Raw genomic sequence first — 13,876 nt, 5'->3', positions numbered from 1 at the left:
AATTGTGGCCGAAAGATGAAACTGATGGGTAGGGACCACTGGCGTGTTTCATGGCTTGCAAATTAACTTCCAGTCAAGAATTGCTTGTAGAAGTCAATGCAGGTCCTTCACAACCAATTTCTGAAAGAACACTCCGCAGGGAACTGCATTCCCTGGTGAGCTTATACATATCACTATATTTAATTTCTCTGATGTTTCCTGATAAGTTGGAACAAACGCAGTGCACAAGCGTTGCCACTAGGGCCGTGAAAATAAATTTCAACATTCAAAAAATTAAGTGTTTCACCTCTCAATTATATGGAACTCACCTACTGATTAAAATTAGGTCTTCCAAAAGGAAAGCAGCCACTGTATCTTAGACTGAGAAAACTGAGAAAAACATTGATGAACCGAAACAAAGAAAACACAGGAGGGAGTAGTATGCCCTGGCTTTTATGTATGTGGGAATTGAAAATGAGCAACTGCTGCTCGGTGCTATTTGCTCAAAGGTTTCTTTTCAAATGAAGCTTTGAAACCCAACAATTTACACCATCACTTGAAAGTCCATTTGCAGCTTTCCTTTCTTCAGTTCAGCACTCAGTAGCTGCCAAACAAAATCAGCTATCTCATTAGGCTAGTCAGAAAAATTACCTGATCAGTGAAACCTTGTGGGCTGCGGAAGCTATTGTGGTTGTTTGTGTGGGCTGCAAGTTGCAAAAGGTTGGAAACTCCTGATGTAGAGAAAGGATTGATTTATTCTGTTTGAAGGTTTTGATGATATGCAATAATGAGAGAAAAAGCTCTGTTTCAGTTACCTCAGATGGAGGCATCGCACTCGGCTGGTCTCAAGAACAATATTTCAGTTCACCATAACCCGGCACAAGAGTCCAGAGACAAATCCAAATGTGGAGACGCTTGAGTATTACAACACTAGTAGTGTGTCTTCTTACTTATTTTCTTTGCAAAGTAATGTATGATTACAAATAATAATACTATATTCAAAATTAGAATATACGAATATTTGACAAGGTGAAAATGAAAAAAAAAATAGTACAATAATTTCATTTGCTCAGTATTTCACATAGTCCAAACCACTACATCCACGTACATCCAGTTATGTTCTCCTGGACAACAGGGCAACAGGGCAACTTTAACCAGCTAAGCCAATTGAGAGCCTCACCTCAATCACTTTTTTTAAACTCTTTTCAAACGTCTGTTTGTGTTATTTAATGCTGGACTACATCTTTTTTTGGTTAAAACTGTAAGAAGTAGCATTACTGAGAGGTCTACAAATCCCCAAATCTTACCTAGTTCAGCTTTAAAGCACCCACAATATGCTCAGAAAGCTCATCATGACATAATTAACCTTGATTTTCATATCACAATGATGTCATATCATCATATCATCCACCTCAATCCAATAGCAGAAATGTTTTTGTCCACTTGTCCGTTTAAAAATGCCTTCCACTTACAATGACCATTTAACTTGTGCATTCTTTTCCCCTCTTCAGCACCTGGCGATCCTCCTCTGACTCCACTTTTCCTCCCACTGCTGTTCCATTAGTGCTGAGAGGTTAATTTTAGCGCCTCTGTATCTCCACACGCCATCTGTGCTCGCCAATTAGAAATTAGCCCGGGCTGCTGGTGCTGCCAGGGGGGGCCTGATAGGCTGGGTGATGGCCCTCGCTCTGATTCCTCTTTTATTTATGTCCTCTAGGAGTAGCAGCCTTGGGCCTGAGGAGGATGGGCTTGCTGCTGGTGACGGAGATTACAGAAACGCAGCACAGGAGCACTGAATAGGTAAGCTGATTGGATTAAAGGCTGGAGTTTTTCAATAAAGTTGAACTCAGAGACATTTTTGAAAGTAGGGTGGTATCCAAAGTCAAATTTGAGGCAAATTAACTCTTTGATGTTGCAGCAGGTGATAAAAAAGTAGTCCAGTAGTCCAACCTGCTGTCTTGAAAAGAACTCAGTGCTGTGTACAGCAGCAACACTCACAAATCTCACCTTCACCAATCAGAACCCAGGCAGACCTTAGACCTTAGAAGTCACAGTTATAATATAATAACAAAAGCTATTTACATACACAGCACATTTGCGTCTGATAGTAGTAGTGAAGACATTTTGATTTGAATTTGCAGCGTGTATAGTTTTGTTTTATGGAAAGAAAAGCTGTCCTCTAGTTTTTACTTTGTGTTTGTCATTTGTTGACATTAAAACAAATGGAAAAAATAGGATGTGTAGACTTAAATACATGAATACGGAATGTCAATGGAATATAAATGCAACTCAGTGTAATACTGTATAATTACTAGGTAATACTGGTATACAGTGCAATGGTATTACCTTACTTATTACTATCTTGCTATACCTTTGATTTAAGTAAGAGAGTAATAGGTAAGGCTGGGAAACAACAGGTAATCCCACTGTTTGAAAGAACCATTGCCTGGAAGATCTAATCCTGGACGCTTCAGAGATTTTAATGAATAGTCAACCTTCCACATCCCCCGAACTTCTGTTGTGATTTGTAATGAGCTGCTTCACCGAAACCCCTGCAAAACTCTGAAGCTGCTCTTTAAAAAGTGGAACACAGCAGTAGTTGATTTCAAGTGTTTTTGAGGTCTGAATTGATGCAAATTATTGATTTTGCTCCTCGAATCTATTTATTTTGCTCGAGTTTTTATGTGACTTGAATAAAAGCAATTTAATTGCTTGTTAAAATATGAAGTTTCTTTTTTAAGTTGAACTGACAAACAATTTTTTTTACAGTTTGTTTCTGTAGGCAATCCTGCCGTCTTCTTCCCCACCCTGTTGTCATATCTAACATCCAGTATATGTCCCTTACAATTAGCAGATCCTCTAGATCCTTTTTTCTGCCTGATGTCTGGGAGACTCTGTGCTATCGATCACTGGCATATCTCCCAGATCTTTCCTCTGTATGATCCCAGTGCCTGTGGGATCTGTTTTATCTTATTTGTAAACTTGTCCTACTTGTATCCTAACTGCACTATCTGGTGTGGCCTAGAGAAAGATGGCTTCTCCTTTTGAGTGTTGGATCCTCTTAGTGTCTCTTCTTCAGGCGGTTAGGGAGCTTTTCCTTTTGAGTCTTGGTTCCTCTCCGTGGTTCTTCTGCATGATCTTATGGAGTTTTTCTTTTTGAGTCATGGTTTCTCTTGGTGGTTCTTCCTTATACTCTTACAGAGTTCTTCCTTTGGAGTCTTGGTTCCTCACAGTGGTTCTTCCTCATACTCCTAGAGAGTTAAAAAAAAAGTTTTTTCTTTTGAGTCTGTGTTCCTCACAGTGGTTCTTCATGCTTTTAAAGAGTTCATCCTTTTGAACCTTGCTTCTTTTTCATGGTCTTACAAGGTTTTTTTCTTTAAAGTCTTGGTTCCTCTTGTGATTCTTTCTCATACTCTTAGAGAGTTCTTCATTTTGAGTCTTGGTTCCTCAAAATGGTTCTTCTTCATGGTCTAGGAGAGTTTATCCTTTTGAATCTTGGTTCTACTTAGTGGTTCTTCCACATGCTCTTAGAGAATTTATGCTTTGAGTCTTGGTTCCTCCCAGTGGTTCTTCCTCTTGTGCTTTTGTAGTTTTTCTTTTGAGGATTTATATTTCTCTTAGTGTTTCTTCCTCATGCTCTTAGAAGGTTTATCCTTTTGGGTCTTGGTTCCTCACACTGGTTCTTTCTCATGATCCTATTGATTTTTTTTTTGAGTCTTAGTGTCTCTTAATGGTTCTTCTTCATACACTTGGAGAGTTTTTTCTTTTGAGTTTTGATTCCTCACAGTGGTTCTTCCTCATGCTTTTAGAGAGTTTATGCGTTTTGAGCCTTGGTTCCTTGCAGTGGTTCTTCCTCATGATTTTATAGAGTTTTCAATTTTGAGTCTTGGGTTCTATTAGTGGGTCTTCTTCATACTCTCAGAGTGTTCTTTCTTTTGAGCCTTGGTTCTTTGCAGTGGTTCTTCGTCATGGTCTTAGAGAGTTTATCATTTTGAGCCCTGCTGCTCATGCTCTCATGAAGTTTTTCCCTTTGATGCTTTGTTCTTCTCAGTGTTTCTTGCTCATGCTTTAAGGGAGTTTATACTTTTGAGTCTTGGTTCTACTCCGTGGTTCTTCCACATGCTCATAGAGAGTTTATCCTTCTGAGTCTTGGTTCTACTCAGTGGTTTCTTCACATGCTCTTAGGGAGTTGTTCCCAACAATATCTCTCTTGACGATGCTCATTACGGGACTTGACCTGCGCAACTAGAGAAGCTGCTATAGGACCATGTCTATTGTAATGAAAAAAACACTATGCATATAATATTGAATTAAAAAGGGATGGATAAAAAATGAAATAACAGTAGCAGAGTAAAACTGAGTATCAATAGAGTACTATAATGATAGGTACGTGGGCCTCATTAAGTTCTACCACCACTCCAGCTGTGTCTTTGTTCACCCAGATATCAGCAAAGTGCTCAGAGCAATATTTCAGTGATTCAAAGGCCAAGTCTGGTTGTGTGCTGTATTCTCTGTTTGTTGTTGTTTGGAAGTTTTGGGAAAGTTTTGGCCCTTTAGTGTCTGCCACCTAAATTACAGCCCTGTTCATGCTGGTTCAACCCTGTTATGGCACAGTACAATTTTCATGTCGGCTTTTTAGCCTCCAGCTCACAAAGCTGCTATGGCTCAGCCTGATGTATGTGTATATGTTTGTGTGGGTGAGGGATTCTGAGCACTTCAAAGCTGTCAGAGCCATTTCTCCCAGCCCAAGACCTGAAGGAAAGAGTGAGAGAGGGTGTGCAGAGGGTGAGTGAAAGAGATGGAGGGAGCAGTGAAACATAAAGGAGAGACAGACAGGCTACAATGTTGTCAGAATGAGAAAGAGAGAGAGAGAAGTAGATGGTCTGTGAGATTAGAAATATCAAGAAGTCGAAGTGGGCCGCATACCAGCTGAAATTCTGCCGCAGGTGTGAGATTTGACATAACAGTTATGCTGGTACGCCACAAAGAAGCACCTAACATTAGACTTTTTGGCCAAATAGGTCAGCTAGGGGTGTTTCCACCATGTTTTAAATAAAAATGAAAATGAAAAGCAATAGATGCTCAGCATCTAATAGATGGTCACCCCCTGCTGCCAGTCCGTTGCATCTAAAGAAGTCCACTTTGTTTTGAGGCAGCTGACATAAAGCAATGGCTGGACTTTAGGCGTCAGCCTTAGCCTAACATGGACACAGAGCTCTTCCATTTACTGTCTAAAATGTGCATTTCAAATTGCTTTACTTGAATATATATACCGTTTTGGAGATACTTTTTAGACAGCAATGATATGCATCCCTTGATATGTACTGAAATCTTAATAATGCCGTGATATACCCACCACTATGAAGAAGAGAAATTAAGAAAGAAATGCAAGGACGACTGGGAGAAAAAGAAAAAATCAAGTTTTACTCCTCGTTACAGAACAGGAGTGAATTCTTCAGGTTTGTCTCTGAAGTTCTGAACAGGCAGCAGGTGCTCTGTCAATATAGGGGAAGTTAAAGAGAATGAGCAATAAGTCTGACATGAAGATAAATCAATAGCCATCTTACCTGTGTCTCGTGTAAAAAGAAGAGAGGAGTGGACAGCAGAATGGGCCGAGTTTGGCTCGGGAGGCTGATTGAGCCCCTCTGTAGCCTAAAGATATTACACGGGCCCCAGGGCACACAGCTGCTATATTGCATTTGAGCAGTGAGCTATAGGGAACACTCAGGACAGAGATGGCCTGTATTAAATTCCAGTGGGGCTGTAGACTCTTTGGCATTTGCGCCAATTGCTCTTAGTTTAGGTCTTCATGTCTGCTCAAGCAACTAAGCAAGGGGCCAGAGAATGAGGGTCTTTTTACAAAATCTAAGATCTTCCAACCTTTGTAAACAGAGCTTTTAAAGCAGTCAGTGGAGTCCAAGTTGCCTTTCTTCACAATGTCTTGAATGACCTAATGCATTTCTGACCTCGCCATTCATCCTTTGCCATCTCTGTCCCTCATGACAGTTTTTCCACTAGGGGGCACTATCTGAATGCCTACCCATCAGGAGACAGTACTCAAACCCCATTCTAGAACCATATCAGATGTATTATATACAGAAAACTATATACTGTAAGGATGAATTAAATACATACATGACCCTCGGTCTCCACAGAGGGTCTCTCATTTACCTGCCATCTTTTGTGGAAACAACTATCAAAACTAGGCTTCGAGGTGCATCCTATCAGAATAAAGTGTATAGCATAAGGGGGTAGGGCTTGTGCTATACATGCACCCATGCTGAAATGACAGCTATTTTTATGAGGAGCTTATAAATTGTAGGGGTGGCAGTGGTGTTATTTGGATCTTATGCACTTGTAAAGAAGGTCCAATGAAAATGACTTTCAATGAACTAAAATTGACATTGTCATTTGCTTGTTTACTGGATATTATAAGCCCAAAATGTAGATGCTCTCAGGGCATGCCGCTAGCACTAACATTAACCCAACTGTTTACATTATACTACCCATTTTAGACTACCCAGTTGTTAAAATGATAAATAATGAAAATATCATCTTACAGGTTGTGAAGGATCCATCTGAAAACAGTTGGATGAGATAAATGAATAGGAATTAAATAGATGCCAGGTCTGTCTCTGTAGTGTTGATGGAAGCTAACTGGTGAAGTATTTTGTTCAGAAATTGGATATTTCTGGGAGTCATGATTGTACAGCTGTGTCTGTACCTGTAGAAGGGGCCAAATGAAGATTTTAGGAGGCAGAGTCAGCAACTTTGGCCTCTGCGTTGGACCCGCTGCAGTTGCCCCCACTGACCCCCCCCCAGTGATTTGTTTGGTGTTTATTTATTGTCAGAGAGCAGCTTGTCAGGCTTTGAAAAAACTTCTATTGAATAACTTCTATTTATCTGAGCCAAAACAATCTGCGTTGTGTATAATTAGAGCTCTATAAAATCAAAACATTCAAATTGAATTAAATCTATTCTTAACCTCTTTATTCCCAGCAAAAAGCACTATATCCCTGCTGTCGGAACAAAACCTTGTTTCTTCAAACTGAGAATTTTACAGGAGAAGAAAAAAACTTACTTTACTTTTAATGTAAGTCAATAGAACCAGACATTTTTTCAAGTAATTTTGGGCCACTTCTACTGGTTCATTCATCATGAAATTTACCCACAATGTAATGGGCAACAGGTTCTTTCAGATCATGTCAAAAACAGAAAAGCGCAAAAATGGAGATACAAGGTTTTGTTCCGACAGTAGCGATATAGAATACTACTATAAGGAAGAGAACAAGTGAACAAAACAACAGTGACGTTGCACAGGTTTGCTTACCAGTCACAATCAGTCACTTGAGACACAGAGCATTATGGGCGTTCAGTGTTTGCTAGGCTACACTGACTATAACTGAAATGGATCCCTATTTGTGTTTTAGGGCCCAACGGAGTATATTGGCCAATACTATTGAGTACACTGGCCAATTTTGAGTTAGTGTCTGAACAAAATTCATTTTTAGGGCACTAGAAAATCCCACAGTGCACTCGTCATTTCTACTGAACACCATAAATCACTACATCTACTGAATGTGTACAAAAGTGTATTGTGAGTCTCATGTTACTGAACAATGTACAGAGGAATGTTGGTTAACGTGAACCGTGACTGCTGTGCCACTACAAACAAAACTTTTCAGACTCTATCAGCTCAACATTCTGGAGATGGAGCGGCTTCTCAAAACATTAAGCTACTCGTGTTGGTTTGTTCATGTGACTGGTGAATAGTGATGTGGGCTGATTATGGGAATATATCCGTATTAATTACCTGACTTAATGCTATTTAGAAGTAGATAGTTCTCCCCTGTACAATACCAATGAGGGACTGCAAAAGTGCACTGGATATTACCCACTATATTGTCAGACATTACAAAATGGCAGAGCCGCAATATTGTGCTTTGTAGTAAATACTGCATGGTTTCAGGCCTAGCCAGCATGAGGTTCTTTTTAGTTTATCTGACCTTTTTCCACCTGGTTAACAGAGTGAGCCTTGACCTCTTCAGCTGAAATGTGGAGGCCTTGGAATCACGGCTGCAACAGCAGAGCTGATTTTGACCCCAATGACCCCTCTCAGTATTTCCATTCTATCTCATTACGTTGCTCGCTGGATCATTATTCTCTTTATTAAAACATATTGGCCAAACTCTGCAGTAGAGGGAAAGAATAGGCCTGTGTAAATGGCGCCCGCCGCTCTCTCTCTATTAGACAAGCCCCTCTAGCCTTCGTTCCCAATAATTACCTTCCTCTGTGTTCCTCTCTCTTAATGGTAAGTCAATGCTATTGACAGCACAGGCTTTACAAGAAACGTCTTGCCGCCTGTTCAATGAAGCTATATTTGCTGGTGCCTCTGAATTACAGAATGAGAAAAGAGTTGAAGCCTTAAAAATAATTCAATGCAAAAAGACCAACCTTCATAGAGAGGGTGAGCTGTTGTTTTGAAAGATATCTGGCGCATATGATTTCATAAATGGAGTTTTGATGATGGTGTTTGTTCTCCATGGGTTCTGTGATGTAGTTTGTTCTTTCTCGTTTTGATGATAAAGTTTGTTTATGTATGTTTTTGGTGATGGAGTTTGTTATATTTGGTTCTGGTGATGGACTTTGTTCTCTCTGGTTTTGGTATCAGCTGGTTTTCTTTGACTTTGGTAACAGAGTTTATCTTTGAATTTAGTGATAGAGTTTGTTTAGGTTATGGGTTTGGTGATGGTGTATGTTTCTCTAGTTTTGGTGATCTGGTGGTTTGCTCTCTGCAGCAGTGTTTTTTCCCTGGGAACCTTCAACAGTATTTATTTTTTGCTTTAGGATCAAGCAAATATGTGGACCATCTGGTGGTCCCTCAAGACCTGTTTGAGAGCTACTCTCTGGTTTTGGTATTAGTTGGTTCTCTTTGACTTTAGTAATAGAGATAGATAAAATTATCTTTGAATTTGGTGATAAAGTTTGTTCTCTCTGCTTTTAGTGATGGAGTTTGTTATGGTTTTGGTGATGGTGTATGTTTCTCTAGTTTTGGTGATCTGGTGGTTTGTTTTCTGCAGCAGTGGCTCTTCCTTGGGAACCCTTAAAACGGTATATATTTTTTGCCTTTTCTGCATATTTTAGGAATTAGCATCGAGCCCCTAAAAAACCTGTTTGAGAACTGCTCTATGGTTTTGATGTTGCAGTTTGGTCTTTATTGTTTTGGTCATTGAGTTTGTTCTCTATTATTTTGGCCATGGAGTTTGTACTCACTGATTTTGGCGATGGAGTTTTTCTCTAGGGGTTTTGGTGATGGACATCATTCTCTGGATCAGTTGGTTCTCTATGGTTTAGTGATGGAGTTTGTTTATTATGGTTTTGATGATGGTGTATGTTTCCTTAGTTTTGGTGATCTGGTCTTTTTTCACCTTGGCAGTGGTTCTCCCTTGGGAATGATGAAGTGTGGACCATCTCGTGGTCCTGTCAAAACCTGTTTGAGAACTGCTCTGTGGCTTTAGTGATGCAGTTTTGTCTTTGTTGTTTTGGTCACTGAGTTTGTTCTCTATTATTTTGGTGATGGAATTTGTTCCCTCTGGTTTTAGTGATTGTGTTTGTTTACTTGTTTTTGGTTATGGGGGTTTATTGTGCTTTAATGTGCTTAGTCTTGCCGAGGAGGTTTGCTGCATCCTCTTTGCATCTTGGTGAGATATGGGTGCACTGGCAGTTTCAGGTGGAGTTCTCTCAGAGGCTGTCAGAGTCTGGCAGGGTTTCAGTGGTCCAGTCGGGATCAGTGCAGCAGCGGGGCTGCTTGATGGCATGCTGGAGTGGGTGTGGAATTTTAAAGAGCACTGAGAGTTGCTTGGATTGGTAAATCGGGGAGAGAATAGAGGTGCTCTATACTGAATATCTAAAAAGACCGTATTTGCCTGTTTCTTTTTTTAGCATTCATTTGAGCTCTCTCCTCCTTTTCTCTATTCCATGTCTTTTTAGCATGCCTTTGAGCTCTCTCTCTCTCTCTCTGTCTCTCTCTGTCTCTCTCTCTCTCTCTCTCTCTATCTCTCTCTCTCTCTCTCTCTCTCTCACTCTCTCTCTCTCCATTTCCCCTTATCCAGGACTCTTTATTGATCTCTGTCCTCGGCTTCTATCAGTCTGGCCTTAATCAGACACATATTGCTTTACAAGGAACAGATCTGAATGTTAAGATGTAGAGTGGACTGTATATGCTGTATGTGCTGTGCCAAAGACAAAGACAACTTCCAATATGTTTCATGTACATATCTGTTGATGCTGGTATATAAAACTATAAAATATATCAGCAAATATAGGTTCGAAATATTGATCAAATCTAGAAATGTCTCTAATTTTTTAAGCAGTTATTTTTGGATATCGATATAAATGCAATCTCATTGCGCATCTCTACTTAATCTCAAATACTCTTAGAATGGGGGCCTCCGAGGGGTGCAACCGTCTAAGCGTTGACCCTATCATCAGGAGATCACAAGTTTGATCCCTGGTGATGCTACAGCCATCTGTGAGCACAACTGGCTTTGCTCTCTCTGGGTGGGTAGGATGGCCCCACATCATTCAGCGTGATGCTAGCAGTGCAGGTGTCATTTAGCTGACATAACAGAACTGCTGGTTGGTGCTTTCTTCTAAGCGTGTTAAACTGCCCAATGATGTTGCAGTTAAAACAGTTCAAAAAGATGCAGTGGCACCTCAAAGGTCTTGGAGGAAGCCTGTGCTAGCTTTTGCCCACCTAGTGCTGGTGGCATCTTGTGATTGGGGAATCGTAACTAGAGGGAGGAATTGGGTACATCTATGTTGATGAAGATGTATGCTATATTATACATTAATTTATTGTTGTGATAAATACATGACATAGCATACATGACATACAGTACTGTGCAAAACTCAAAGACCACCCTTATTTATTTATTTTCCAGTCAAAACAGCCATCAAGTTTTCTATTTTTCCGATGTTTCTAAAGGGATTTGATCTATTTGCAATAGGTATCAGTAAACTGCTTGCATAAGGAAGGGAAAGGTCAAAAGAAATAAGGGAAATTAGGGGTTTCTCAAGAGCTCCAAAACCACCAATATCAGATAAATATCACTTAAAGCTTTCATTTTCGAGAGAGAAGGAAAAAATCAAACTTGTTGATTTAGATCTGAAAAAATCCACAAGTGTTTCTGTCCATCTTTTCACTGCGAGAAGACAACTCAACACTATGGGTCTGAAAGGATGTGTAGCTGGCAAGAAGCTGTTACTGAGAAAAGAAAATCGACAAAAAACAGGACAATTTGCAAATCAAACAAAGAAACTGCTTAAGTTTTCAGAACAATGGACTGACCACCCCAGAATCCAGACCTCAACATCACAGAATGTGTTTGGGATTAATTGGATCATGAGAAGCAGAAAATGCAACCAACTTTTAAGACTGAACTTTGGAGGTATGGAAAAATATCCCTGCATATTTCTTTTACCCGATTTTCTCCCCAATTTAGTCGTCTCCAATTCCACCCGCTAGTTAGGACTCCCCCAACACACGATGCTATCAACTAGGAGGGCGAAGGCTAACACAGGCTTCCTCCGAGACCTGTGAAGCCAACCACCGCTTCTTTTCGAACTGCCGCTCACGCAACGTCACTGGACAGCCGAACGCGCTCGGAGGAAAGCGCCAACCGCCAGATCTGTTACGTCAGCTAACAGACGCCTGCGCTGACTAGCATCGCGCTGAGTGATGGGGGGAGAAGGAGGGGCCATCCTACCCACCCAGAGAGAGCGAGGCCAATTGTGCTTTCTCGGACTCCCGGCTACGGATGGCTGTAGCATCACCAGGGATTGAACTCGCGATCTCCTGGTGATAGGGCCAACGCTTAGACGGTTGCGGCACTCGGGACTATTTGCGCCACTATTTCTTTGAAAAACTGAAAGCAAGTCTCCTGAAAAAAATGGAAGCTGTGAATAAAGGTTCCTAATGGCCATTTTGACTGGAAATTAGCAGGTGTGTCATATGTACCTTTGGCGTTACTTGTATTGCCTTTACAGCTTTCTTCAGCTACAGCTTTTTGAGATATCGATGAGTTCATGTGTAAAGTACTGCTAATGGTTTGTAGCTTGTGCCTTCCATTGTGAAACAAAATATACTTAAACTTGTAGTAATTCTTCATGTTTTACAACTGACTCTTCAGCAGATGTCATTGCGGTTCATCATGTCCAGAGGTTCACATTTTCAAAGCTCACTGAAGCCTTAAACATACTTTGTGTAGAAGTTTGACCTAAAGAATGCATCTTGCTCATAGCATGGCTCTCTCGACAGTGAAAATGTTTTAGCTGCAGACCCTTGCGCAGAGTTTTTACTGAACTCTCTCTCGACAAATCAATCTGGTGTGTAAGGAGTCAGGATGTGGGTGGTATCTTGCAGAATGCACTAGCGTTATGGGCTTTGGTGGTTTGAAAATGTGAATAAACAGCTACATTTAAGTAGTTGAAAAAGCGCCTAATCACTTCAGAAGCTAATGCTGGGTTTCCTCCGGCATTTTGGAGGCAAAATGTGCTGTTTTGCAGAATAAAGTAGCGTTTCGGGTGAGTTGTGTTTGAAACTTACAACTGTGTATGGCGAGAAAAAAACCCACAGATTTTTTGCACGACTCTTTTAGCCTGTTTTATCTAATAAGAAACCATCTGTGGCATCAGAAGGTCAGAACAACAGCCCACTCGTAAATCTTTAGCAGTGATTGTTTGAAGCAGTGACATGTCTGATTAAATTTAACAGCCCAATTAAAAGTGCCAGAACCACTTAACTTCATGCCAGGAGCAGACTGTTTTGACGCGGTTGGGTTGAACGCGGTCAGGTTGGGTAAAACGTCCAGTAAAGCCACTGGATGACTGAGTGCTTTTAGTCACATTGTCACACTGTGCATGACCGCTGGCTTCAGCTAAACAATACAGAATAACATCAATAATAGCCATTTTAATGCTGCTTTTACGTATTGGTAATAGACGATTGACGGCAAACTGGATATTCCACTGTTTCTGCCACCACCAGCGGCAACCTTCCACAGACTGCACTGATAAGTGGAACATTCCATTGAGAGTTTGATCTTCCCAACTTTTGCTATTGACCACAGTAATAAACTGAATTTTTGTTTTGGTTGCCAAACTTCTCGGCGCTCCAGTACAACAAAGACAGATTTTCCTTTTGTCTTATTCCATCTTAAAGTAACAATCTACACTGCTAAAGCTCTGCTCTGATAATCATCCATTTTCACCAGTAACACTGTCACCACGCCAATATTTGCCTGGCTTCATGCCACCATCGGTCGCGCACTGCTGAGAGGTGCAGAATGATGTTTTTTTAATGCGTTGACGTGAACAAAGCATAAGAAACTGTCATTGTCGGGGAACAGTCAGTGATTTAGAGCATTGCAGTAGGAAAGTCAGTTTAACTCTTAAAAGTCTTGCTCCTTTGCTATTGCAACATATTAGTAATTAATCATAATCATTATATATTGCTATATAGTTTTATTGTGAATTACCTACATACCATTTCATTTCTCTACAGACTGGTTTGAGTGTGCATATCGTTTCAATGTCAAAAAATGATATATATGGCAAAATGTACACTCTACAAACAACATTAACTGAATGTAATTGATCCTAATCACCACGTTGTTTGTTCTGAGACCTCCCCCTGACTGTGATTGGCCTAATCATTGTCTTGTTCGTTCTGAGACCTCTCCCTGACTGTGATTGGTCCTAATAACTGCATTGTTTGTTCTGAGACCTCATCTGACTGTGATTGGTCCTAATCACCATGTTGTTTGTTCTGAGACCTCATCTGACTGTGATTGGTCCCAATAACCACCCTGTTTGTTCTGAGGCCTCCCTCTGACTG

General features: G+C 40.5%; 1 protein-coding gene across 1 annotated transcript in view; it reads left to right on the top strand.

Moving 5' to 3' along the window:
* Positions 1-1,718: 1,718 nt before the first annotated feature.
* Positions 1,719-13,876, top strand: part of inpp4b (inositol polyphosphate-4-phosphatase type II B) — a 413,125-nt gene continuing 400,967 nt past the window's right edge. Inside the window, exon 1 of the mRNA XM_036575007.1 lies at positions 1,719-1,779. The gene's annotated coding sequence lies outside the window, so the exon portion shown is untranslated. The remainder of the gene's footprint in view (positions 1,780-13,876) is intronic.

The sequence above is a fragment of the Colossoma macropomum genome, unplaced genomic scaffold (genome assembly GCF_904425465.1).
Source record: "Colossoma macropomum unplaced genomic scaffold, Colossoma_macropomum, whole genome shotgun sequence".
Classification (NCBI taxonomy): domain Eukaryota; kingdom Metazoa; phylum Chordata; class Actinopteri; order Characiformes; family Serrasalmidae; genus Colossoma; species Colossoma macropomum.
Note: the sequence above shows the minus strand (reverse complement) of the source record. Positions and strands in the feature narration are given on the sequence as shown.